The 24,652-nt window shown below is 49.7% G+C and overlaps 1 protein-coding gene and 1 long non-coding RNA gene across 19 annotated transcripts in view; one reads left to right on the top strand and one right to left on the bottom strand.

Annotated features, from left to right (window-relative positions):
- CTIF (cap binding complex dependent translation initiation factor) overlaps positions 1–24,652 on the bottom strand; it is a 326,114-nt gene that overhangs the window by 163,028 nt on the left and 138,434 nt on the right. The gene's annotated exons all lie outside the window — the stretch shown is intronic.
- LOC129528404 (uncharacterized) lies at positions 5,232–24,383 on the top strand. Of its 2 annotated transcripts, none has more exons than XR_008673682.2 (4): positions 5,232–5,519; positions 9,024–9,628; positions 14,767–14,962; positions 24,243–24,383. It is a non-coding gene; the product is annotated as an uncharacterized lncRNA (long non-coding RNA). The 2 variants fall into 2 exon arrangements; XR_008673683.2 differs by lacking the exon at positions 5,232–5,519 and adding an exon at positions 5,530–6,027.

Here is a 24,652-nt window from a genome sequence, read left to right as displayed (position 1 = left end):
CAAGGGCTAGGATGCAATGGCAGGATCACTATTTCTGGCTGCATCACAGCCTCCCAACAGGGGAGGTGCTTTCTGGCTTATCAGGAGGAGGTGATCCCTTAGATTCTCACTACCCCCTCACATGTCATCTCTCAGGAGCAGCCCATCCAGAGGAAAAGCTTCAGCCACTGCTCCCCAATCCCCTCTGGCCTTGAGAACCACTTTAAACTTCTATTTACAGCAATGCAGCAGAAGGAGCACTGGGCTGGGGGCCAGGATACCCGGGTTCCTGCCCTGGCATTCGGAGTTAGACTGGAGAATGGTCAGCCGCTGATCTTTAAGGACCATCTGGGCCTCCCTTTCCCTGTGCACCTGCCATCCCATCCCTGAACACACACTCCTCCTTCCAGGCTTTGTCTCCAGCCTGGAACATCTTCCCACTTCTGTTGACCCCTAAAATTCTGTCAGCTTTTACCATTAGCACAAATGCCCCTGCCATGCAAAGCTGATCCCAGTTCCCATGAGAAGGAATCCATCTGGTCACACAGCACACTGGACAAACCTCCTAGTACTCCATCCTGCTGTCTGAATGGTCTAGATAGTTACTTAAATGCTTGCCTCCCCAAACAAGCTACAAACTTTCAGGAGCTCAGGAGCCATGCTTCCTTCACTTCTGTAGGCCCCACAGTGTCTGGCACAGTGCCTTAGATACCGTGAGCCTCCATAATTGTTTGTTGTATAAAAAGTTAAGATGACCACTGTCCTGACAGGCCAGAGTTGGGCCATTCTTACTGGATCCACTGTGGACCAAGAGCATTCATGGGTGGCCCAGAGGCCCAGGGGTCTGTGGCCTTTAACTAGGCAATATCTCTTGCTCTGCAAGAGGCCAGGATCCTTGATGTCCTCTAACCATAAGGCTCAGTGCTTAGTGATTGCTAGCTCTCCTTCAGTTAAAAGGAAAAGGTAACAAAGACCTGGGTCCCCCAGGACTCAGTGAAACTGTAACCTCTCCGAGGACCAAGGTGGCCATTCACTGGCTGCATGGTGACAACACACCACAGATGCTTAGGCCCACTACTTAGCTCCACAGGCCCCCTGTGTGTAACAAGTGTCTCACTTCTGAGACAGCAAGGCAGCAGGTACATTGGCCAGGCACCCATACTGCTCATTTATCCTCTCTAAGCTTCAGTTTCCTCTGCCTGAAAATGGAGAAACTAATACCTACCTTTCGTTGTAGGAATTAAATGAGATGCTGAAAACCAAAGGAGATGACAGATAGAAACACACCTGGCCAGTTCTGGATTACATGTTTGCTGAACCCAAATGGCAAATGTTCAAGCCAGATCAGCTTGCAAAGAGAAGGGTCCAAGTGGACCCTAGGTCCCGAGAGCTCAAGCCAGACAGACTAAGAGGGGTGTCGGTACCCATAAAGAGAGCAATATGTCTGGCGGGGGTCACACAAAGTAACACAGGCCGGGATGGTGAGACCAGGAGTCCCACCCTGTGATGGATGGGCAGCAGGGTCCAAGGAGGTAGGCCAGCTCAAACTGTGACCCCAGTCAGCACCAACAGGGGGGCCCCATCCAATGGCCTCTACTGGGTTACAGAAGACACAGGCTCACTGCCCTAGACTTGTGCTGTCTACTGATGTGAAAGGGCTGGAGGTGAAAGTAAACTCTGGATCACAGCTGGGCCCATAGCCTAGGCAAAGACTAGGGGACTCCAGGGACTCCTAAGCCCCCCGCCCCATGCCAGAGCCCTAAGCTTCACCTCCAGAATTGCATCTTACATGTTGCAGATGCTGATGAGACTGACAGCTGGGGAAGAAGTGGAGAGGGGGAATATCTGTGGGAGGTGGCTTGGGCCTTTGCACGAAACCTGCCAGATCTGTGACACTCCTTGGCTGTTTTCAAAAGGTTCTACTAGCTCCTCCTAGGATACCTCAGAGTGACAAGAAGATAAAGAAAAAGGAGACAGCAAGACCAGGCTTGGGCATCTTTGAGCCGAGTCACATGCGGAGGAGCCAGCCCAACAATGGCAGGAAGTTCCCTGCGAACTCTTTCCTTCCCCTCCAGTCCTGCCCGATAAATATGCTCTCTTCTCCTGACTGAGCAATGCCAGTTTCCTGGAAGGTGTTCAGAAAGTCTCCTCGCCATAGAAGGAGCCAAATGATGTCTACATGGATTATGAGCTATCATAATGATAGCAACGGGCTGTAATGTATGGAGGCAGGCACTGAGTGAAAAGTTTCTGATACAGTAACTAATTTAAACCTCACAATAGCCCTGAGATATAGGTACTACGATTATCCATTCTCTACAAATGAGGAAAAGGAGTGTTGGATAGACTAAACAGCATGTCTAAAGAAATGCAGCAAGTAAGCAATGGAACTAGGGTGGCACCTCAGTTCTCTAACATCAAAGCCTATTCCCATGAGGCTCAGGATTGAACCGTAGCGGAATGCTCATAAGAGCATCAGTCATGAGACCCAGCACCGACGGCAGCGAGTGCCCATCCAGAGGTGTGTGCGTGGGTTCCCTTTCTCTGGCAATAGACCCCCAGATCCCATTATAATGACTCTGCACAGCAATGTCACATAGCAGGTACTCAACAAATGCTGATTGATGGAGTGAACAAATGAATGAATGAATAATGAATGTGGCTTTAAACAAGCTACAGAAAGGGTTAGCCCCACTTGTGGTGGGCACTCGCTCTGTAAACAATTCCAGCATTGAATGCATACATTTACAGGGTTGCTGTAACTGGGTTGTGCCAGAGCACCTCACTTCTTCCCTCTCCCTTCTTCCAAATTCAGACACCAATAGCTGTGCTGCTTCACGTGAATCTGATCAGTACCAGAAGAAGATAATAGATCTCCCTGACGAGTGTGTGGTCAAAAATTTAAAAAGCACGAGGAACTTGCAGAAATGACAAAGGATAAGGTCTTATAGAGGTTTCCAATTAGGAAGAAAGATTAGATGGACAAAGATGAGTTCCTAAAAAGCTGCTTGCATGCAGAAAAATCTCTGTGTGGAACTGTATTTTAAGCATACTAGGAAATTGTAAGTCCTGTTCCAAATATCTTTAGTAAATTAGACAATCGACTCCAACTTGTTAATTTTACAAGAGAATCCAGATACTTTAAGGATACTGGTTGTACCATTCTCTCTGACTATAGTGAAATTTATCATTTCAGAAACTCAATTACTTGTTCCATTCCCAGAAAGCAGTGCTAAGCTTTTGTTGTGTGGATGCACGGCATTAAAGAGTCTGCACCACATAAAAAGGTCTTTACAGGTTGTCTTAAATTGGGCAGCCATTGGTTCTGGCCAGCAGGCTCACTAAGCAATAGTGGTCCTGCTGACGTAGTTGGTATCTCATTCCCACCATGGCTCTGTAGCAGACAGTGATCTGACCTACTTTCAGGGGCACAGCGGTGGCTCAAGAAGGAATGGCGGAGAATTTGAGAACCTGGACTCAGGATATTGAAGCTCAGTCTTTAGGCGCTTCCTGGCCATCTTCCACTGCCAGGGTTCCTGTGGCTCTGACTGAGGGCAGCTCTCATCCCCTCCCTGCTCTCTGTCTCCAGAGCCTCTGCCTCCTGCAGCCCTCCTCACCTGAATCCATTGTCCTTGGGCAGGAATGGCGTCCATTCCTAGCCAGAGTGTCTAACTTCTTACATCTATTAGGTTTTGATATGGGGCTTCCCAAGCCCCCGACTCACAGCCCGCAGAGAAAACAGTAACATCTGCCGGGCACCCTAGGGCAACCAAAGAGAGTCTTTGGGACCAGAAGGTGGGAGCAGCAGCACCTGCCACCCCAACAGCTGAGTGAGGGAAGCCAGGACTTATTGTCAGCACAGCCATCAGGACACTGCTCTGTTTTAAGAGCAACTAAAAATTTACACAAAGTCCAAAATGTGGTTTTAAAAATTCCCCACATAGGTACCAACGCATAAACCGCAGTTAGGGAGTCTATGCAGGGTCAACCCTCTAGAGCAGGGATCAGCAGATTTCCTGTAAAGAGTCAAATACTAAATATTTTAGGCTTTGCAGGCCATAAGGTCTTTGTCACAATGACTCAGCTCTGCAGCTGTATGGCAAAAACAGCTATAGAAGTGTGGCTGTGTTCCAATAAAGCTTTATTTATAAAAACCAATGGAGGGCTGGACTTGGCGCGTGGATCATGGCCGATAGACCCTTGCACTGGAGACATGTTGGAGACCTGGTGCATTTGGCAGCAGTGTCTTCCCCCTCTGGGCCCTTCTCTCTACTCAGTGCTGGTTTTCTGCCTTGGATAGGTACCCAGCCTCCTCACACTCTCTCCCCACTCCTTCATAGAAGGACCTGACAAATTCAGTCCACCTGAGATGAGGATAAAGGGGTTACATTTACCTGAGGTTGGTGGCTCTCAGCCCTGGCTGCTCAGTGACAGCCCCTGGGGACATTTAAAACATCTCGATGCCCAGGTCCCACTCCAGAGACTCTCATGCATTTGGTCTGGGTGCAGCCTGGGCATCAAAGATGTTAAAAGCTCCCCAGGCGAGTCTACAACGTGGTCGAGAACCACTGCCTCAGACCAAAAGGAGAAAAAGTGAGTATTTTTAGAACAAGCAGGCCAGAGAGGTAGAATTTCTTTTTCCTCTTGTGGGTGGGAAAGGGCCAAAAACATGCCCAGAGCCCTTGGAGCCTGCCACACAGGACAGCCTGGGCCACCCTCCGCTGATGCTGGCACCGGGTAGATTTCACCATGGTCTGCCAAGATCCATTTTTATTTCCCTCTTGATATCTAGTACATTTCTCTGTGGCAACACATATATGCTCATTAACAACGATTCATCATCAGAAAAGCACGTAAGGGCCTAATATCCAATCAGTTGGTTCATCTATCAATGCTCAAAACAAAATGTTGACCAAGTCCTGCCTTAGAGAGGGCTGTAGTCTATCAAGGTCGAGACAAGGTAAGCACAGATGAAATAATACTAGGCTTAGCCATATTCACTTTATGCAATAAGGCAGTGGTTCCCACACTGCACGGTATAATGACCTGGGGAGATTTTAAAATCCCAATGCCTGGGTCAAGCTCCATGCTAAAAACATCAGAGTGTCTAGGGATGGAAGACTAGCACCAGTCTCTTTCAACCCACCCCCGCCACAGGAGCCCATTGTGCAGCAAAATGTGGGAACCATTGTTGTAGGGTTCCGCTACTCAAAGTGTGGTCTGAGGACCAGCAGCGTTGGTATCACCTGGGAGCTGGCTGGAGATGCAGAAGTTCAGGCCTACCCTAGTCCTCCTGAATCAGAAGCTGCATGTTCACCAGATCCGCATGCTATTCATACGCACGCTAAAGTTTGAGAAGTGATGAGGCAGGGTACCATGTTCTGAGAAAGAAAAGATTCTAGAATGTCCCAGCAGAATGGTTAGGAAACACTTCTTACAAAGAGGGGGAAGTGAGAGAGATTTTGAGGGATGGGAGAATTAGAGGCAGAGAGGTGGAGAGGACAAGATCCAGGCAAGAAGGAAACTGATCTTCATGTATGGTGAGCCAGAAATAGGAGTAAGGGTGGTTTTTTTTTTTTGTTTTTTTGTTTGTTTGTTTGTTTTTTTGTTTTTTGTTTTTTGTGGGCCATGAACACCCAGAGTGGCCCTTGGGCACAATCCCTTTGTTTCCAGACCTCTAGAAGTCAAGTGGATTCCCAGTTGAGTCGAGCAAGGGTTTTTTGTTTTGTTTTACAAAGATAAAAACTTAAGTCTCATTTAGTGAGACAATTAACAAGCTCAGGTTTTTGAAAAGGATAAAATCTGAGGTCAGGACTTTGAGATCAACCTGGCCAACATGGCAAAACCCCATCTCTACTAAAAGATATACAAATTAGCTGGGCGTGGTGGCACACGCCTGTAATCTAGCTGCTCGGGGAGGCTGAAGCACAAGAATTGCTTGAACCCGGGAGACAGATGTTGCCGTGAGCCGAAATCACACCACTGTGCTCTAGCCTGGGTGACAGAGTGAGACTCTGTCTCAACAAGAATAAAAGGATAAAATGGCAGGTAAATAGGATTGTCCTGGAATACCTGGGGCAGCAAGTGAGGGGCGGTGGAGGATAAGAATAGATGAGGGAGTGAAGAAACATTCCAGGGCTTCAGATCTGTATCAGGCCAGGGGAGAGCTGGTGTCACCACTTGGGTCTGGGAGGGAGAGGGAAAGGGGAGACAGGAGTGAGCAAAGATGCTTGGACAATTTCTTTGAGGAGGACAGACTCACAAGAGAAGCAGTGGGGAGACAGGAAGACCAGACAAGGATTGGGGACATGAGAACCTGTTCCCAGCTAGAGAAAGGAAGAAGGAAAGACCTTTCAGGAGAGGACTGATTCTATCTGGTGCAGGTGGCAAAGAGTCACTGAGCATTGGGAGGCCTCGAATCTGGAACACTGGGCTGTGTGAATGACTGGAGGGAAATCTAGAATCTCAAGTGTATTCTAACAAACTATTTTGGTAACGACAACTACAAAGTTATGTATGGGAAAATACAAAGCCCTTCAGCAAATATGTCTCCCAAAGGGAGGGAGAGAGGAAGAGTAAGCTATACACAGGCCCTGGAATTGTCTTCGGCACCAGAGGGCCACGAACACCCAGAGTGGCCCTTGGGCACAATCCCTTTGTTTCTAGACCCCTGGAAGTCAAGTGGATTCCCAGTTGAGTTGGAAATGCCGGGAGACTTTTCCCATACTACAGTGGACTGAAACAATGCCGGCAGAGTGGACGTTACAATTGTTTCCACTGAAGTTATTTTGGGGGAGTTTAGGAAGATTGTCTATTCCAAGACATTTCCTTCACCCGATTCCCTTTATAAAAATACCGAAGGAAGAAGCCCGTGTTGCAGCCACTCTGTCTGCCCTGCTCACAGGCACGTGCACCATGCTTGTGGTGAATGGCTCCCAGTGGGCCCCAGGAGCTGCCATGTGCAATACCTATTTACTGCTGCCCTCTCAGAAGCCCTTAGATTTGACTGGCACTTCACTGTTTTCAAAGAAGTTTCTCCATTATTGTCTTGCTTGATTCTTACTACAGCCTTCTGAGACGGTGGTTTGCAGGGAGGAGGTTTTATTATCTCCATCCTGGATAGGAGGAAATGGGGAAGTAAAGGTGCTTGGTCAAGTCCATGCAGCTTGGAAGAGGTGAAGCGGGGCAGACTCCTGTGTTCCGGCTCTGGGAGGATGCCTTCTGGGTCCTGTGCGTGTTGCAGGGTGCACCAGGACTGCTGTGAGAGTGTTCCTTAAGTGTTTGTGGACTACTTTCCACAGCCAATCCCGAGCCAGGTCATGATGGATCAGCCAGGAGAAGACAGACCTGGCCCTTCTGTACTCAGGGCTCCACAGCTAGTCCAGTGTGCTGTTACATGGGGTGCAAGATAGGGAAAATGTGGGATGCAGGGTTGGAAGGAAATGCAGGGGCTGGATTGGGATGACTGTGCATGAGAGGAGCTTGTCTTCCACGTGATGGAAGGCAAGGACAGGCTGGAGCAAATCAGGAAACTAGCTAGATGTGTGCACTTTGTAGGTCATGCTAGAGGTGATTGGATTTAGGGGATTTAAACCAACCCCAGGGCAGACTGGTAAGGGGCTGTCACAACAGCCAAGGGGCAAGGAGGACTAGCGGAGGAGTTAGGGAAGCCATAGGGGATGGAAGGAGAGTCTGTAAACTCCCAAATAAAATAAAATTTAGAATGAAACTGATGAGTTTTGGTGAAGGATGGGGTGGGGTGGAGATGGGGGATAGAGCGTCACCTATAAGAAACACAATGGCAAAGAAGACATGAACCCTGCTCTGAGGAATCCTACATTCTTATAGGACAGGGAGAAAATAAGGCTGGGCATGATTAATTTCAAGATGACAGAAGCTACTGAACTAATGTTTTATAAGTTAGGATCAAGTCCTGGCTAACTGCTTATTTTTCTATGATGTAAGTATCTCACAGACTGGGGAAATGGGATAAGTCTTTAATACCTTAGGGCAGAGGGGCTCAGCCATGACTGCAAGCCAGATTCACTCGGGGAGCTTTAAAAGTGCCTCATGACCAGGACCCATTGCCCAGAGAGTTAACTGCGGCAGGGGAAGGTAGTGACCTTTTCTTCCCTGAAAGTCACCTTTGCTCTTAGCCCCTCCTGGACAGCAGGAATCTCTCTCCTGTGTACAGTGACCTCTGACTCACAACAACCTTGAGAATTCAGCTCGTCTGCACTGGCCTGGGGCTTGAGTTTGGCTCAGTGCAGACTAAAAGGGGCTGTGTTATATGGACAACCATGAAGGCTCCTTTTAGGTCGGCCCTCCTATGACCTTGTGACTCCATCCTCCTGAAGAAATAGAATGGAGGAAACTTGCCTTCTTGGCTGTTAGACATTACCCTTCAGCGGAGGGTTCTCTGTAGCTGAAAGTTTCTCAACTCAAAGTTTGGCCTTCTAGAAAAGGACTTAGTGACCCAAGCATTCAATTCAAGCTGCTGCATGTGAAATCCACTTAAAATGAGAGCAGGCTGCTGCTTCTGCATGCTTTGAACAACCACAGGAGGTGACTCGGCCACTCTGTCCTCATAGATTTGAGTTATTTTTATGACAATATCAGACAGAGGCTGTGCTGAGGATGGGGCACCTCTTTCTAATTTGCAAAAAGTCGCCATGTGGCTAGTGGCCTCCTTCAGGGATGAAAAAGGAAGCCACAGGCCTGACACACAGCCCAGTATGCAGAACAGAGACCAATGAGGACAGGGTACAACTGCCAGTGCAGGGTGCCCAGATGCTGTGGCAGTCCTCCTCCTCCAGGGTGTGTCTGAAGGCCCCCAAACACCACCACATCTTTCGGGAGAGCCCTCACCTCTCTGTGCCCCGGCATGGCGGGGCTGAGGAGTGGGGCCCCGGGAACCTCGGCCATTAGCAGCTTATGTGGCCTCGCAGTTCTCACTTGGATGAGAGAGTGGAGTGTGTGCAGAGACAGAGAGGCAGCTCTGATTGTCATTCCTTTCTTTTTCTCCCCCTCTTTCCTCTCTACAGAACATTTTCTGTGCAGATGCTTTAGTGATGAAGCCTTTTCAAAGACACCTACTTGATGCTGATCTCTAGGAAATTCTAGAATACATTATTAAACAGATGTCCTGAGCGCCTTGTACAAGGACCAATCATTCGGATTCATTATAAAAGAAACTACAGGATGTGTGGGAAGACCAGCGACCAAGGGACCCTGGGCCCCAAATCAGTGGCTGAGTGAGCTGTATGGCCTCTGGCCCAGCACTTCCCCACTGGGAGCCTTGCCTTCCTTGTTTAGAAGGACGTGTTTAGGATGGTTTAGAATGGTGACTAGGTGCTTTTCAAGATACATGCACAAAGGACATTTCATCTCTGTTCCTCCATCCAATGCTGGCTGTTCCTTACCCTGGGCACCACGGTGAGACAGCTAAGTCTCCTGTGTTCTCTCTGGCTGGTCTAGGTACCCATCCTTGGCACCCCTATACCTGAGCCTGCCCTCATCTGACCCTCTCTTCTTCACCAGCCCCATCGCAAGTATACCCAGCTTTATCCTCCACATCAGGGGCTGAGGTGACAACATGTCAGTAGGAGGAATCCTTGCAGGTGATCTGCTGGAAAAGGAGCACTTCCAGGTAATAAGGATGCACCCAGAGCCCTTGCCCTTCAGGCCTTAGTGTTCTTGAGAGGAGGAGCAGCTGACAAAACCGTGCACAGACTGGCCTTGCCTCAACCAGACTAAGCTCTGAGGTTTCTACCTCTTTATCACTAAGATGCAATGTATTATACTGGAAAAGCTGTCCTGACTTTCCTTAAGGGTAGACTTGCTTATTTAAACATTTCCAGAAATGAGCAGGAACTCCCAAGTAAGGAGATTAAAGCTACCAGAAGTTCTACACAAGCGGTTTTCAGGAACTGCAGAATGCGTGGATTGTTGAAATGTGAATTGGCAAAAGGCAAGGACAGCTTGTACTTTATATGAGACCTTCTGGGACTGGGCTACCACTGGGGGTGGGGGCATTTCTTAGTAACGGCAAAGGACAGCGGGACTCAGGTGGCTGCAGAGACAGAGGTGCCAGCAACTACCTGGTGCCTTACAAGTTCTTAAGGGCAATTTGAAGAGGCTGCTTTCAGGCTCACCTTTGCACACAGTCGGCTTCACATTTGCTCTGGCAATTTCAGCAACAATTCTCTGGTTCTGTGATTGACGGAGCTCCAACAGTGTACCAGTGCTGTCTCAGAGGTGGTGTCGGACAAGAGCCCTGCTCCCAGGGCTCTGGAGGCTTGCTGAGGAAGAGTCTTTCCCACCAGGAAGGGGCAAATTCAAAGCTAGGCAGGGTGTGGCTGGAATCCTAAGCAGGGGAGGACAATAGAGCCTTATCCTTGAGTCCCAGAGCACTTTTGCCCTGGTGGCTCTTGTGTAGGGTCTGAATCTTTGTAAGGTCTGAATCCAAGCAGAGATTTTCCCAGGCCCCTCAGACGACTGGCTGGGGGCTTATACTCTGCTCACTCTGCCCATCTCCTGGTTGGTAAGCTTGGTGTGTGTGTGTGTGTGTGTGTGTGTGTGTGTGTGTGTGTGTGTGTGTGTGTGTGTGTGTGTGTGTGTGTGTGTGTGTTCCCTCCTAGAGTTCTTTGAACAACAGCAAAGAAAAAAATCTATGTACTGGCATTCAGGTACATCCTGCACCCCCTTTATCCTCTCTATACAACCTGTCCAGGGCTCAGCCACAAGCCAGTTCTCCTGCCTGAACTCTGAAGACAGATCGCTTTATCCCCGACTCCCACACGACACCATCTGCTCCCGTTGCTCCTCTTGACAAGCACACAGAGCTCAGTCTTCCGACCTTCTTCCTGTTTCCCTAACTATTTAAATCCAAACAAATTAGACTTCTGACTCGACAGGATTGACCACATGCATTTAATTCAACTCCTGCTGTATCATGAATACAAAAACTTGTAAACCCCCATAAGCACAGAGATCAAGAAAAGAGATTTCAACAAACTTTGCAAAGACAGAAAGTAAACGAAGGAGGAGTGGGCAACTTGGCAGTGTGGGGACAGGTGCAAACTAAGTTATGTGCAGAGAGGAATACTGATGAGAAATGCATGGATGGAGGCTGCAAATCTCCGAGGACTCAAAGCTTGCAGGCCCCAGGTACCAGGAGAGGCAAGGCTCAGGTGTTGGCAGGAAACAGCAGAACCAGATCGAAGTCTGAATATGAGACTCCCCAAGTCCCCTTCCCTTTCCACATAGCCAGGAAACTACACCTTGGTCCCTGCCACCAGGCAAAAGATTCAAAGTTTATTTCTGGAGAAGCAGAATAACAGAAGCTGTGACCTGAGAACCCAGGCACTCAAGGAATGAGGGAGGAGAGAGTAAAAAACGTGAGAACTGAGCAGCAATGAGCACACCTAGGTCCCAATCTTGGCTTCTAAGAACCATTCATTAAAAGGTACCAGGGCTCCTTAGATAACACTAGATTCCAGGGCTGGGACAGAGAAAATACCAGATAAGCCCAGAACAAGTTCTCATGCCAGAAAGTCAAGAAGTGCTCAAAGAATAATGGGGACATTTTAGAAACACACAGAAGCCAGTTTGCAAGGGCTCCCACTGGGATGATTTGAGCATCAAAATAAATAATAGTAATGGATTATAACCCTTAGAATAAAATAAAAATCTATGAGCCAACACATATATAAATAAACAGATAAAAGAAAAATAGAGAAGGAAAGATCTTTATAGCAGAAAGCCAACTAATAAATGTAGATGGAATTTTTTAAAACCACTATTTGCGGATCAGCATGATGACATTTCAGGCACGAATCATTAAGGAATGCTAAAATTTGTGAGTGAAAGTATTAGCAGAAACAGTATATTGTCTCAACTATCTCCTTGCAAGATACTTATTAATTACAAAGAGAAAAATAGTAACTTGGGGCCAGGGCACAGTGGCTCATGCCTATAATTCTAGCACTTTGGGAGGCCGAGGTGGGTGTATCACCTGAGGTCAGGAGCTTGAGATCAGCCCGGCCAACACAGTGAAACCCCATCTCTACTAAAAATACAAAAATTAGCCAGGCGTGGTGGCGGGCACCTGTAATCCCAGCTACTTGGGAGGCTGAGGCGGGAGAGTCACTTGAACCCAGGAGGCAGAGGTTGCAGTGAGTTGAGACCGCACCACTCCACTTCAGCCTGGGCAACAGAGCATGACTCTGTCTCAAAAAAATTAAAAAAAGAAAAATAGTAACTTCATAGCGGTGAGGCCTGGAAGCTACTATCTTAACCAGTTGGTCAATGTCAACATCACGAAATCCCTGTGCCTCTCCATGAGCTGCAAGAAGAGGGACACAGCGCCATTTCGGTGGTATTCCCTTAAAAAGTGCACAAACTCAGCCGAGAGTGGTGGCTCATGCCTGTAATGCCAGCACTTTGGGAGGTCAAGGCAGGCGGATCATCTGAGGTCAGGAATTCAAGACCAGCCTGGCTAACACGGTGAAACCCCGTCTCTACCAAAAAGAGAAAAATTAGCTGGGCGTGGTGGCACGTGCCTGTAATCCCAGCTACTCAGGAGGCTGAGGCATGAGAATCACTTGAACCCGGGAGGCGGAGGTTGCAGTGAGCCGAGGTCGCACCATTGCACTCCAGCCTGGGTGACAAGAGCAAAACTCCATCTCAAAAAGAAAAAAAAAAAAGTACACAAACTCAATTATGAAGAAACATCAAACAAAATCAAATTGACAGATATTCTACACAATAACTGGCCTGCTTGTACTATTCAAAATGTCAAGGTCATAAAAGACAAAGAAAGATTGAGGAGATAAAGAGATATGACAACTAAAAGCAAAGTCTGATCTTGTACAGGTTCTAAACCAAAAAAAAAAAAAAAAAAAAAATACAAACAAACAAAAAAACAAAAACTTTTTCTTTAGCTATCAAGAACATTAGTGGGACAATTAACAAAATGTAAATGTCTACAGGTTGTGTAATAGTATTCTGTCAATGTTAATTTCCTGATATGACAATTAGATTGCATTTATGGAAAAGAATGTCCGTGCTTTGAGGAAAATATGCTGAAGTATCTAGGTGTAAAGTGGCACTGTGTCTGCAACTTACTCTTCAAGGAATTAAGAAAATAATAAAATTACATAGGGAGAATGATAAAGCGAGTATGGTAAAAAGTGAACACTTGGGGAATCTGGGTGAAGGCTATACAGGAATTCTTTGTGTTATTTTTGCAACTTTCCTGTGAATCTGAATTTTTGCAAAATAAAGAAAAGGAGAGCAGGATTCGTTAATGAAGTAATCATCTGATTAAACATTTAAGTAAAATTCGGTATACCTATATTGAGACGACGGAGTAAAGGAGAACAAAATTCTTCTCTATCATAATAAGAAAATCAGCAGGAAATCGCTAGAATTGATATACTTAAAAATAACAGTATAATAATAGTATACTAGATATTAGAAATATTAGAGATTAGATATCTGTATTCGAAATAGGGTGGTACCACTAGAAAAAAATAGTAAAAACAGTGAAGGTATGTAGTTGCTTTGAGGAATGGAATGGGTCAATTGAGGACGCAGGGGGTGGAAAGCTGCTATTTTCTGTCACAGGCCTTTCAGTATCATTTAATTTTTGTAAGTTACAGACAGGTACTATTTTGATAAAAAATGAGTAGATGGTTCAAGTGTTTGGGGCCCACCTCCCCATGAAGGCATGAGGTCGCCCCAGCCTACCTTTTCCCTTTTCTGAGTCCCACCTGCACCTGTGGCCCCACATTATACTACATTGGAGATGAATGATCTAATCAGAGCCACAAAGCATGCGAGGTGCAAGTGGCTACTGAGGTCATTTGCTCCAATAGTCACCTTAGCAATGAGGACACCACGCCACAGCAGTGTCCATCCCACCTGACACTTTAGCACCTCACACGTAGGGGAACCCCAGCCCAGGCCATGTTGGCCACTCAACATAGAACTAGTGGCCAACGGCCCTGGGCCTCATGGTGCAACTGGGCCCCCATGAGAGCTTGGGAGCCTGGGCCCCAAATTTTCAGGGCTGGTGGCCACAGTGGTGCCACACTTGTCTCAGCAGACAAGGAGCCACCATTTACCCTCCCTGGATCCCGGCCAGGCTGGCAGACCTCTGGGATCCAAAAGAGACACACTCCAAGAAACCCACAGCGAAAAGCAACCCCAAAGTCCCCAGGAGTAATGAAAACACTCCTCGAGGTTTTCACTCTGGAGAGAGCAGGGCCTAGACCGCTAGAGGCAGATCTTCCTCCTGAACCCTTTGGGGGTGGGGTGCCAAAAGGAACAAAGAGGGTCTTTGGAGAACACAAGACTACATCTAATGCTTTAATAATCAGAGCTCTTTCCTCCAGGAGCACCCCAAAAGTGGGCAAGGGGGGTGAAGGCTTGGATCCAGAAGGAGGGCAAGGCCAGCACTCCTATTTCACAGGAGGAGGGTGAGGCTCGGGGGCAGGAAATGATGGCCTGTCCCTTGTGCCCCCTGCTCGAAGTGAGACCACTGATGCTCGGAGGGACAGTGGTCTCACTGCAAGCAGGGGTCCAAGGGACAGGCCGTCATTTTCTGTGGGGTTCCTGGAGTCCAAAATTGTTTTCTGGACACAACCACAGTATGTAGCCTTTCCAGGGCGCGTTTAGCTAGGCCTGCTACTCCCTTGTTGTTCTTACTTATGGTCTATGTAACATCAACTTTGGATTATTCTCTTTGTAGACAGAAGTTTGTGTTTGTTGCTTTATTCCCAGGGATGCTTCCTCCTGCCACCCAGTGTGCTTCGGTGTCAGCGCCCGCCGCTGCAGAGGTTCTGCATGCAGGGAACAAACTCCTCTCCCTGTCGGCCTCTGCCTAGCACGCTGTGGATGGTTCATCTGCCACACACACAAAGCAGTGCACTGGAAGGAAAGATCTGGAACGCTGAGCCCAGGGCTTTGCCCCATCCAGGTGGGTTGCCCCCACATCTCCACCCCAGGTGTCGGCTTTGACCACCTGGAAATACGCAGCATCACTGAGGACTCTGCTGAGGTTTCTATCTTTGGTGCAAAGGGAATGAGCCTTCCAGAAACCCTAATCCCCACTGGCTCGCCCAGGGCTGTCGGGACCCAGGGGTCCTCTGAGGCATGACCAATGACAGGAGCAGTTGCTGGAGTCTGGGGGACCATGTTGTCCTTGAATCACCAAACCATTTGCAAATCCATGTCCTGGTTTGTCAAACAGGGCACAATTCTTTGTCCCTCATTTGAGCAAAATAATGGTAAAAAACAACCAACCAAAAATCTCAGCAGCAGATAGAAGGGGATAGGGGAAGGTGATGTCAGTGACTCCCTGAACTATCCAGAAGTAGTGAAAAGCCAGTGGCCTGCAAGTAGGTCGTAAGGCAGTGGTTCTCAAATTGTTGCACGCATCAGTATCACAGCGGGCTTGTTAAAATGCAGACCACTGGGCCCCTCTCCCAGAGTTTCTGGTTCACTGGGGTGAAGACAGAACGCAAGACTTTGCAGTTCTAGCAAGTCCCCAGGTGATATTACTGCTGCTGATCAGGGGCCACACTTTGAGGACCTGTGCAAAGAGCTGCAGAGGTGAGTAAGATACGCTTTTGGCTCCCGGGATCATGTGTGTTTCAGGGAGAGATGCATGTGTGGGAGAGGCATGCATGTGTACCAGTGATGTGGAGGGGCAGCTGTGCTCTAGGAATATATTAAGTGCTGGAGGAGCCAGGTGAATCAATAAACTAATGCATTGGAAAAGTCCCTTATCAGGGAGGGCTTCACAGAGGAGGTGATCTCTAAGCAGAGTCTTTGAAGAACAGGTGTGGGGCTGGGCACAGTGGCTCACACCTGTAATCCCAGCACTTTGGGAGGCCAAGGCAGGTGGATCACCTGAGCTCAGGAGTTCAAGACCAGCCTGGCCAACATGGTGAAACCTCATCTCTACTAAAGACACAAAAATTAGCCGGTTGTGGTGGCACGCGCCTGTAATCCTAGCTACTTGGGAGGCTGAGGTAGGAGAATCGCTTGAACCTGGGAGGCGGAGGTTACAGTGAGCCGAGATCGAGCCATTGTACTCCAGCCTGGGTGACAAGAGTGAAACACCATCTCAAAAAACAAACAAACAAACAAAAACCAGGTGTGGGGCAGGCAGGCAGGTGGATGAGGTGGGAAGGACACTGAAGGCAACTGGTGCTGCTGGATCAGGGGCTTGGCAATCAGTCACCAAGTTGAGAGCACAGACTCGGAGTCACAGGAAAGAAGCCGGGGGTGCCAGCAGGCCCTGGGCTAAAGGAAAGTCCAGGGTTTTCCATAGGCCCTGAGAATCAGTGAAGGATTTTTAAGCAGGGCAATGAGAAGTTTGGTAAATCTTTTGCCTTTCTAGGTCTCTCAGTTTCCTCGTCTGTAATGGGGTTGTCGGTGGAAGTTCTGGGTCTTTTCCAGCCCTGGCAGGCTACGAGTCAACGGGGAAAGGAGGTAAAGAGTGGTAGCATCCAGCTGGGGGCCCCACTCTGGAGGTAGCCCCTTGCAAAGGACAGGGACCCAATGGCCACTCACTCACTTGGTTTGTTTGGCCATCGGCTGCCTCCAGATCCCTGGCCCAGCCTGGGAAGTGGAGGCAAGCAACTGACGGTGTCACACACACTGTGAATCTCTCCTGGGCCTGACCCTCCCAGCCCCCCTGGCTGTGTAGAACAGAGGGGCCTGGGATTGTGCAGCAACTCACAATGGAAGGAAGAGGGTGTAGGAGGGAGGTCCCTGGGCTGACCCTGGTATTGTTCTTGGGCCAGAAGAAAGCTTCCTCCTGCCTGGCCGCTGCAATGCTGGAAAAACGCCGTCCAGCCAGTAAGAGTCAGTGTGTCCTGGGGGGGGCCGCCTGCCGGCGGGTCAGCCTGGGAGCCGAGGCCCATTCACAAATGCCTGCTGGAGAGCACGTAGCCCTGTCCGTCCCCGCCCCCTCCACCACCACTGCTCCCAGTGACAGAAGCAGGGGTAAACTAAAATAACTGGGCTTCTCCGCCCCTAAACTCACCGCTGCCAGGAAGGAGAATGAGACCAGAAATGGCACATTGGCTAATAAAGGAATAATGGATGCTTCACACCCTTGGCGACACCTTCCTCTTCCCCCAAGCCCCGGCGGCTCCTTCCACAAAGGACAGAGGAGGGAAGATGCTGGACCGGCAAGCAATCTCAATCAACCAGGCCTGGCCCAAGTCATCAAGGGCATCGCCAAATTGGCTCAGGGAGTGGGAGGATTAAACCAGCCCCTGGAAACTGCTGAAGGACAGGGACGGCAAGGCTGCGGGCCGTGTGGCCCCATTCATCAAAGCGGATGGACGTGTGCAGGGTGGGTCTGCCTCTGGGCATCCTTCAACAGGGCCACTCAGGCCAGCCTGGGGCCTGCTTACTGTGTACCGGGCACCCCTGCTGGCCTCTTCTCAACCCTCAGCTCATTCCTCCAGCAGGGCTAGGCCAGCAGCTCTTTGTCTGTGTGATGGCCGTGGCCCAGCTGAGACCTTGAGGAAGGCTGTCCTCAATCTGGCCTTCTTTGAGCCTACTGTCCCAGCTCCCTGTCCCATGCTGGCCTCAAGGCCCTACTCCCTGAAGGATTAAGCCCTCTGATACTCATCAAGGGATTCTGGATATGGTCTGGCCCAAAGTAGGGCATGGACAGATGACCTCTCCACTGGGGACAAGTCCTACTTTTAAAGGGCTCTAGCCTTTGTCCCTAACAAATAACAAAACTTCTTCCCTGGTCCCTGGAGGGAGATCCTGGGAACTCCCTCTTGGTCTCCAGGAGGAGGGCATAGGCTCAGTCAGGCCCTGTCCCGCGGCTGCTGAATCTTCCTTCCATCCTGCATTTCCTTGCTGGAGAGCATTCGGCTGAGTCGCTATTTGGTCAGGTCCCAAGACGTCCAGGGCCACCCCCAACTGCTCTCCCTACATACAGTCTCCCCTTTTGAGGACTCCTGTACTCCCCCACTCTCAACAGCCTCCTTTTCTCCTGACCATAATTCTCTTTCTCCCCATAGGTCCCCCTCCCCTCCCAGGCCACCCCCCAAGGCCCAGTTCCAGGTCTACCTCCTCCAGGAGGCACAAATGCATGGAGGGGCATAAAAAAGGGGAAAACCTCAAAACTGGCCTAGAATCAAGACCCCCCAAAAACCAAGAAACCTCTGTGGGCTGATGTGGTCTGATTTATCCAGAATAGTTTCATGCAGGAGGTGAAACTGGAACAGGGCCATGAAAAGGGGGAAGATTTGAGCAAGAAAGAGGGAGGGACATAAGAGGAAAGAGAAATAGGTGAGCAGAAGACTCCCTCAACAGTCTTTTCTGTCTAAGGTCAAGGGCAGCAGGACAGTCACCCTTTAGGTCTCAGTCTCAGGAGGAGCTGGGGAAAGCCAACAGTCCCTGCCCTCCATCTCCCACCCGCCAAGAAACCCACAGAAGGAAGCTGTTGGACCATCTCCAAGCGCAGTTCTTATCTGCCAAGCTTGCCAGTTCTCTGCCTGCTTCCAGATGTGACTACCACTTCACGAGGCCACATCACATCTGCAGAGTGTTTTTCAAGTTCAAAAATCCCTGTCATTATATGAACTGGTTTATTGTATTTTGACTCTTAGCACAGCTTTGCAACGTAAGTTGAACAGGTATATGACCCCCAACTTTACAGCGGAAGAAACGGAAGCTGGAAGAAAATTATTTTGGGTGAATTACACAATGTTCTGTGTGCAAAGCAGAAGGGCTCTTGGATGACTAGTGAGTGAGCTTTAGGATTTCTGCCACCTGTTTTAACTCTCAGAGGTTTCCTTTTTTGTTCTGTTTATATTCTAGATCAGTGTTTGGCAAACTTTTTCTGTAAAAAGCCAGATAGTCAATATTTTAGGCTTTGCCGGCGATAGGGTCCACACAGCAAGTGGCTGCAGCACAAATGCAGTCACAGACAGGAAGCCAGTGAATGGGTGTGGCTGCGTTTTGATAAAACTTTATTTGCAAAAACAGGCTGGAGAGCTGGACTTGGTCTGTGGACCAGTTTGCCAATCCCTAAAATCCTAGCCGTGGACTGGATCATTGAGGTGGTCATATAGGGTGGGCAGACTTGCCCAGGCCCCTTGAAGCCTGCCCCACACAGCCCTGAAAGTACTCGCTGCCCACAGTCCCAGCTCCCTGCCTTCCGCCCCGCATGGAGTGAGCAGGAGGAGGTCCGCGTGGAAACCCCATCTAGACGCAGCCAGTGGCCTCTTCCCGAGGAACTTTCCCAGTTGTCACCAACAAAAGTCTTCACCTCCAGAATAATCAGTTCTTTAAAAAAAAAAAAAGACTCACAAATAACAAAAAATAAAAATAGGCTCGCCTCACAGAGCACGCTGCCCCTTCCCAGTGGACCTGCTACCTGGAGGCCTCAGACAGGAAACCACAGATTGGAGAACTTCTGGCCCCATTTATTGTATGGGCGCCTATTTTTGTCCTGAGGGAGGAAGCACTTGGGGGTGGGGAGGTGGCTGGGGAGGGAAAGGGGCTCTCGTTTGTAAGACCCCCTCCTTGATGGCTGCTACAGCATCTTGGGCCAGCAGGGATGGGGAAGGCCACTATAAACCTGTCTGATGAAAAGAGAAGAAAAAAATATTTCTCTTTCAAAGCTGTCAGTAGAGGCTTTTCTCTTTTTTTCTTTCCATTTTTATTGCCTTCAGCAGTAGAGAGAAAAACAGAGATATCCATTTTCTTGTTCTTGCTTATTAAGGAAATGACATTCACCCCTAACTTGCTGTACGTGACTACCGTCTCCTGGAATTAGAAAATGTTTTTCCAGCACCTCTTCCTCCTCATCGTCCCTCCTTAGAAAGAGGTACCAGAGGAGTCAGGCTGCCTGGATTCCAATCCCCGTTCTCCCAGCTGTGTGATTTGAGGCAAGGTATTTGAGCTCAGTTCTCCAATCTGTGAAATAATAATAGAATAAACATTTCCCAGGGTACTTGTGAGACTTCAGAGATAGTATATGCAGCCCGCAGCTCAGACAGCACTCAAGTCATGGTAGCCTCTGTGGTGGAGGCACAAGTCATGGACTAAGGTGCTGGGTGGGAGTCCCTCTGGGGCAGGAGCAAGTCACTCAACCCATATTTAATGAGCCCCTAGATGTGCCCCAGGGGAACGTACACTCCACTGGGAGAATACAGATGCAAAAGAAATAAAGCGAACATGCGACAGGCGCTGCAGGGAAGAATCGAGTGACGATTCTTGAGTGATGAGGGGGCATATGGAGTGTTCACAAGCCCTTACTGAGAAGGTTACATCCGACCAAAGACATCGGTCTGTAAAGTGAGGTCAATAACAGTACGTGCTCCATGGGACAACGTGAGGGTAAGATTAGAAAAAGCAAGGACCTTCTCAGTTCCTGGAACATGGAAAGCACTCTGTGAATGTTCGCTAGTGTTACTGTTGGTGCATTACACTCCTTGTTGAATTCTCACTAAGGGGACATTAGGAGAATACCATGTCCCCATCTATGGGACAGGTACCAGCCCCTGCACTTAAACTCAGTCCATAATGGCTATAAGACAATGCCTGGGACACAGAGAGATGCCTGATCCGTAATGTTGGCCTGGGTGAATAAGGTCAGACCTCACCTCCGTGGGACCACAGGTGACATGGAGCAACAGTCGCCGGTGCACAGGGCCTGGGGAGGCGAGGTGGGGCATGGTTTTCAGGACTCTGTTCCTGGGTGTCTCGGGGCACTTTACTAATCCTCACGCCTGTGAGTTAGCATGTCCTAGAAGTTTCCAGAAGACTTGGCAACAGCTAACAGCCCTAGGGAACAATAAAGTTACTCCTTCTCATCTGGAGGTCTGGGAACCCAGCTACAGAGGCTTCAACCCCAGTGTGGGGCAGCCCCAGCCGTGGCCCCGGCCTCCCGCCCAGGACCCCCGTTACTAAATAGCAGCAGTGCCACCTGCTGGGGCTGCCGGGCCATTCCTTATCGGCCACCATTTTCACTCCTCCAGGAGTGAGGGACACCTGGGTGTCATTTCATGGAGCCGTGATTTTCATTTTGAAAGCTCATTTGTCCCTCGGATTCTTTAGAGAGGTTGGGGGGAGGATCTCTCTGTTATCATCTAGGGCCAAGCAGAAGAACGAGGAAGGAACTGTCCCTTCCTTTAGCCGTCTCCCGTGTGAAGGCTGGACTTGGACACAGGCTCAGGAGGCCAGAAAGCCACTTTCCGTCCCGTGAGCCTTCTGGGGACCCTCAATGGGGAATGCTTTGGGCACATCCCTAAGGCCAGAAATCCCACTTGACCGGGTGGCGTCCACTGTTGTGGTGGCACTAAGCCCCTTTCACAGCAAAGGGCTCCTGAGTCACACGCTCTGGACAAGGCCAGCAATGTGGGGGCAGGGGAGCCGGCCCTGCCAGGTCTGAGCCATCTAATGATTAACGGCCAACAGACACAGAATTTGGTTTCAAAATTTCCTAAGAGAAAGGCAAAACGAGAAGTCAGTGGGTTATGTAGTTCCTACTGTCAGACCAAAGACAGCAGACATAATGTTTGTCTAGGAGAATTCAAGGATAATGACCAAAATACGTCCTAATAGAAAGCCCTGGGCAGGACACTGGATAATTCAACAAACAATGTCTTTCAATGGGGTATTGTATATGACACAAAAGCACCAGGCCAGTGTGTGATATAAAGGAGGTGGCATTTCCGCAGGGCGCCGAGGGCCCTGTGCCCGGGAACCTGAGGAAATCTAATGCTCAACCTAGGGGCCATCTAGGGCACAGGGACAACATGCCCGTTAGACCGTCTTTCTCACACTGGTCACGCCGACTTCACACACATGGAGAAACTGCTCCCCAAGTCACACCTCAGAGTAAAGGGGTCCTCAGGGAGGGGGTGCCGGGGGGTGGTCTCAGACCAGAGATGAGGTGAAGGATATGCAATTCGGATTTCATCCCTTGCCTTCACATGGAACTTGGTCAAGTTAACTTGGAACTTAGTCAAGTTAATTCAGAACTTAGTAAGTTAACTCGGCTTAGACTATGGATTACAGATTATGCAGCTCCATCTCCCCACTTAGCCAGCCCCCATCCTTCCAAGGGCGGAAGCCAACACTTTGTAACTCCCCCAGCCCCACCCCAGTGGGTGTCCCCCTGCAGCCCCATGCTGCTGCCCTCCTGGAAGCAGTGTGTTCCCAGGGGTCCCAGGGAGGGGCGGGCCCTCTGGAGGAATGTCATGCCTTGGCCTAGCAGGGGACATGTGGCCCAACAGGAGCTTCCCTACACCTTAGTGTGGCTGCCTCTTGCACCTCCCCATCCTCCCCCTTGCTGCAGGGAGGAAGGGCCTGGGCATTGAGTGGGGTCATTTTCAGGACAGTGTGCATGTGCAGCGCTGACCAGGAGGCATGGCCGGTGAAGACGCCTTTGGCTGCTGGCGTTGGGACCAGGGGACTTCCCACGGCAAGCACCAGGCTGGAGCCTGCAGAGCGGTGCGCTGGTGCCCTCTAGTGGGAGCACAACACCATACAGCCACCGATCCTGGCGAGGCCTCCACTCCAGCAGTCCTCAACACTGGGGCCACACTCAGAGCAGGACTGTTAATGATGGGCCTGGGCTGCCCACATCACTGACAGAGTGGTAGCCTGGCCAACCCCTCCACTCCTGTGATAGAGACGCCAAAAATGCTACCAGGACACCAGCCTTGTGGATGGAATTTGGGGGTCCCCTAGAACTGCAGTCTGAGCCCAAGTGTGTGTCTCAGTGTCTGCCCTGCCCTATGGCTTCAACACTGAGAACCATGATTGAACCCTGAATCCATGGCCCTGTACTCAGAGCCTTCTGCTGCCCCCCATCTCCCACCCCCTCCACCCCCGCCAACCCCCCACCGCCCCATCAGTGTTCTTAGAGAGCAATGTCAGTCTCAACTGGCCTGAGGCTGCCATTGTATGGCATGTCATGCCTCGGTGTGGATGCCATAAAACCTGGCTATTGGCTAGCTCCTATCCTAGCGTACCTGCTCCTTTCCCTCCAGCTACCAGTGTGGGACGGAAGACCTTGGGGACAGTTAACACCACCAATAGACCCTTTACTTAACTAGCTCACTAAATGCCTTTTCAGAGTGCAGAACTATTCCTGGCAGCAGGGGTTCACAGAGGTATAGGGTGAGCCCTGGACACAGACACCTACTGTCTACCCTGTTGCCCCACATCCTTGTGGGGGCTCCAAGAGCCTGAGTCCAGCAGCCCCAGAGATGGAGTTCCCTGAGGCCAGCACTGCAGTGAGACTCACCCCTGGATTCATTGCCAGTTGTGGAAACACAGCCAGATGGGGTCACCAGGAATAGGGGCCTTGGCTTTGGCTGGAGAGGAGCTTGGCCAGACACCTAGGTGTCAGCATCTGACCCCCAGTGGAGGTATCACCTCCTAAGACCACTCATTGTGGCATGCACTCTGTGTGTAACCCACTGAGAGATAAGCTAGGGCTCCCAGGAGATCAACAGGCATTCAGTGTGGGGGCCCATGGCGCCCTCTGCTTTGTACTCAGCCACACATTCACGCCCCAGACTGCAGGAGCTGCAGCAGCACAGGGGAGGAAGGTGGGGTATACTGGGAGAGGACCCAGACTTTGCCCTTCAGGGACTGTGACCTGGGCAAGGCACCAGCACTTGCTCGGGTATTTGCAGCTTTGAATGCATGTGGTAATCTGTGCATGTCTCATTTCCTCTACTAGGCTGTGCCTCTCGTGGGGAACTGTATCTTATGTGATCAATTCTCTCTCTCTAAAAGGCTAGGGCAGAGCACTTGTCCATGAAGATGAGTTAAGTGAGCAAGTGAAGGAAAGAGGAAGATTTGGCAGAGGCACTTCCGGCTTACAGAACAGCCATGTGCTCCCCTTCTTCCCGCTCCCCTGCAGAAGCGTCAGCCCTTGCAGTTGGGGCGGGGGCATGTGACTAGTTCTGTCCAATGGGCTCTGAGTGGAGCTGATATTTCTGGGCCAAAGCATTTAAGACCTAGAGCAGGGGTGTCCAATCTTTTGGCTTCCCTGGGCCACACCGAAACAATTGTCTTGGGCCACACATAAAATACACTAATGATAGCTGATGAGCTAAAACAAAAAATTGTAAAATACCTCATAATGTTTTAAGAAAGTTTAAAAATTTGTTTTGGGCCATATTCAAAGCCATCCTGGGCCACAGGTTGGCCAAGCTTGACCTAGAACACGACCCTCCAGCTCTCTTTGCCCCTGCCAGGGCCACTTGGATACCATGGATTTGAGATGGCAGGGCCACAGAACGCAATCCACCTGGACCCTGGAGTCCCCAAGGAGCTGCCCTGGAGACCAGCTGGACCCTCAGCAGAATTTCAGAAAGTTAGAAATAAAATTCTGTGTGTGATGCCACTGAGATGTGGGGTTTGTTTAGTATTATGCCATGGCCTATAGTGTCCTAATACAGGAGACGATGGAAAAATCCTGTTTTCTTTAACAACAACAACAAAAAAATATGTCTCAGAAATCACACCAAGAAGAGCATAACCAGGTTCATGCTGAATTTCTGCTGGGAAGTGGTGGGAGAAACTCAGAGACAGAGGGATGACTGAGTGTCAAGACAGACACAAATCCTGCCTTTCTTGTACACTCTAGACAACACAACAGCACATC

This window comes from Gorilla gorilla, chromosome 17 (assembly GCF_029281585.2).
Source record: "Gorilla gorilla gorilla isolate KB3781 chromosome 17, NHGRI_mGorGor1-v2.1_pri, whole genome shotgun sequence".
NCBI lineage: Eukaryota > Metazoa > Chordata > Mammalia > Primates > Hominidae > Gorilla > Gorilla gorilla.
Note: the sequence above shows the minus strand (reverse complement) of the source record. Positions and strands in the feature narration are given on the sequence as shown.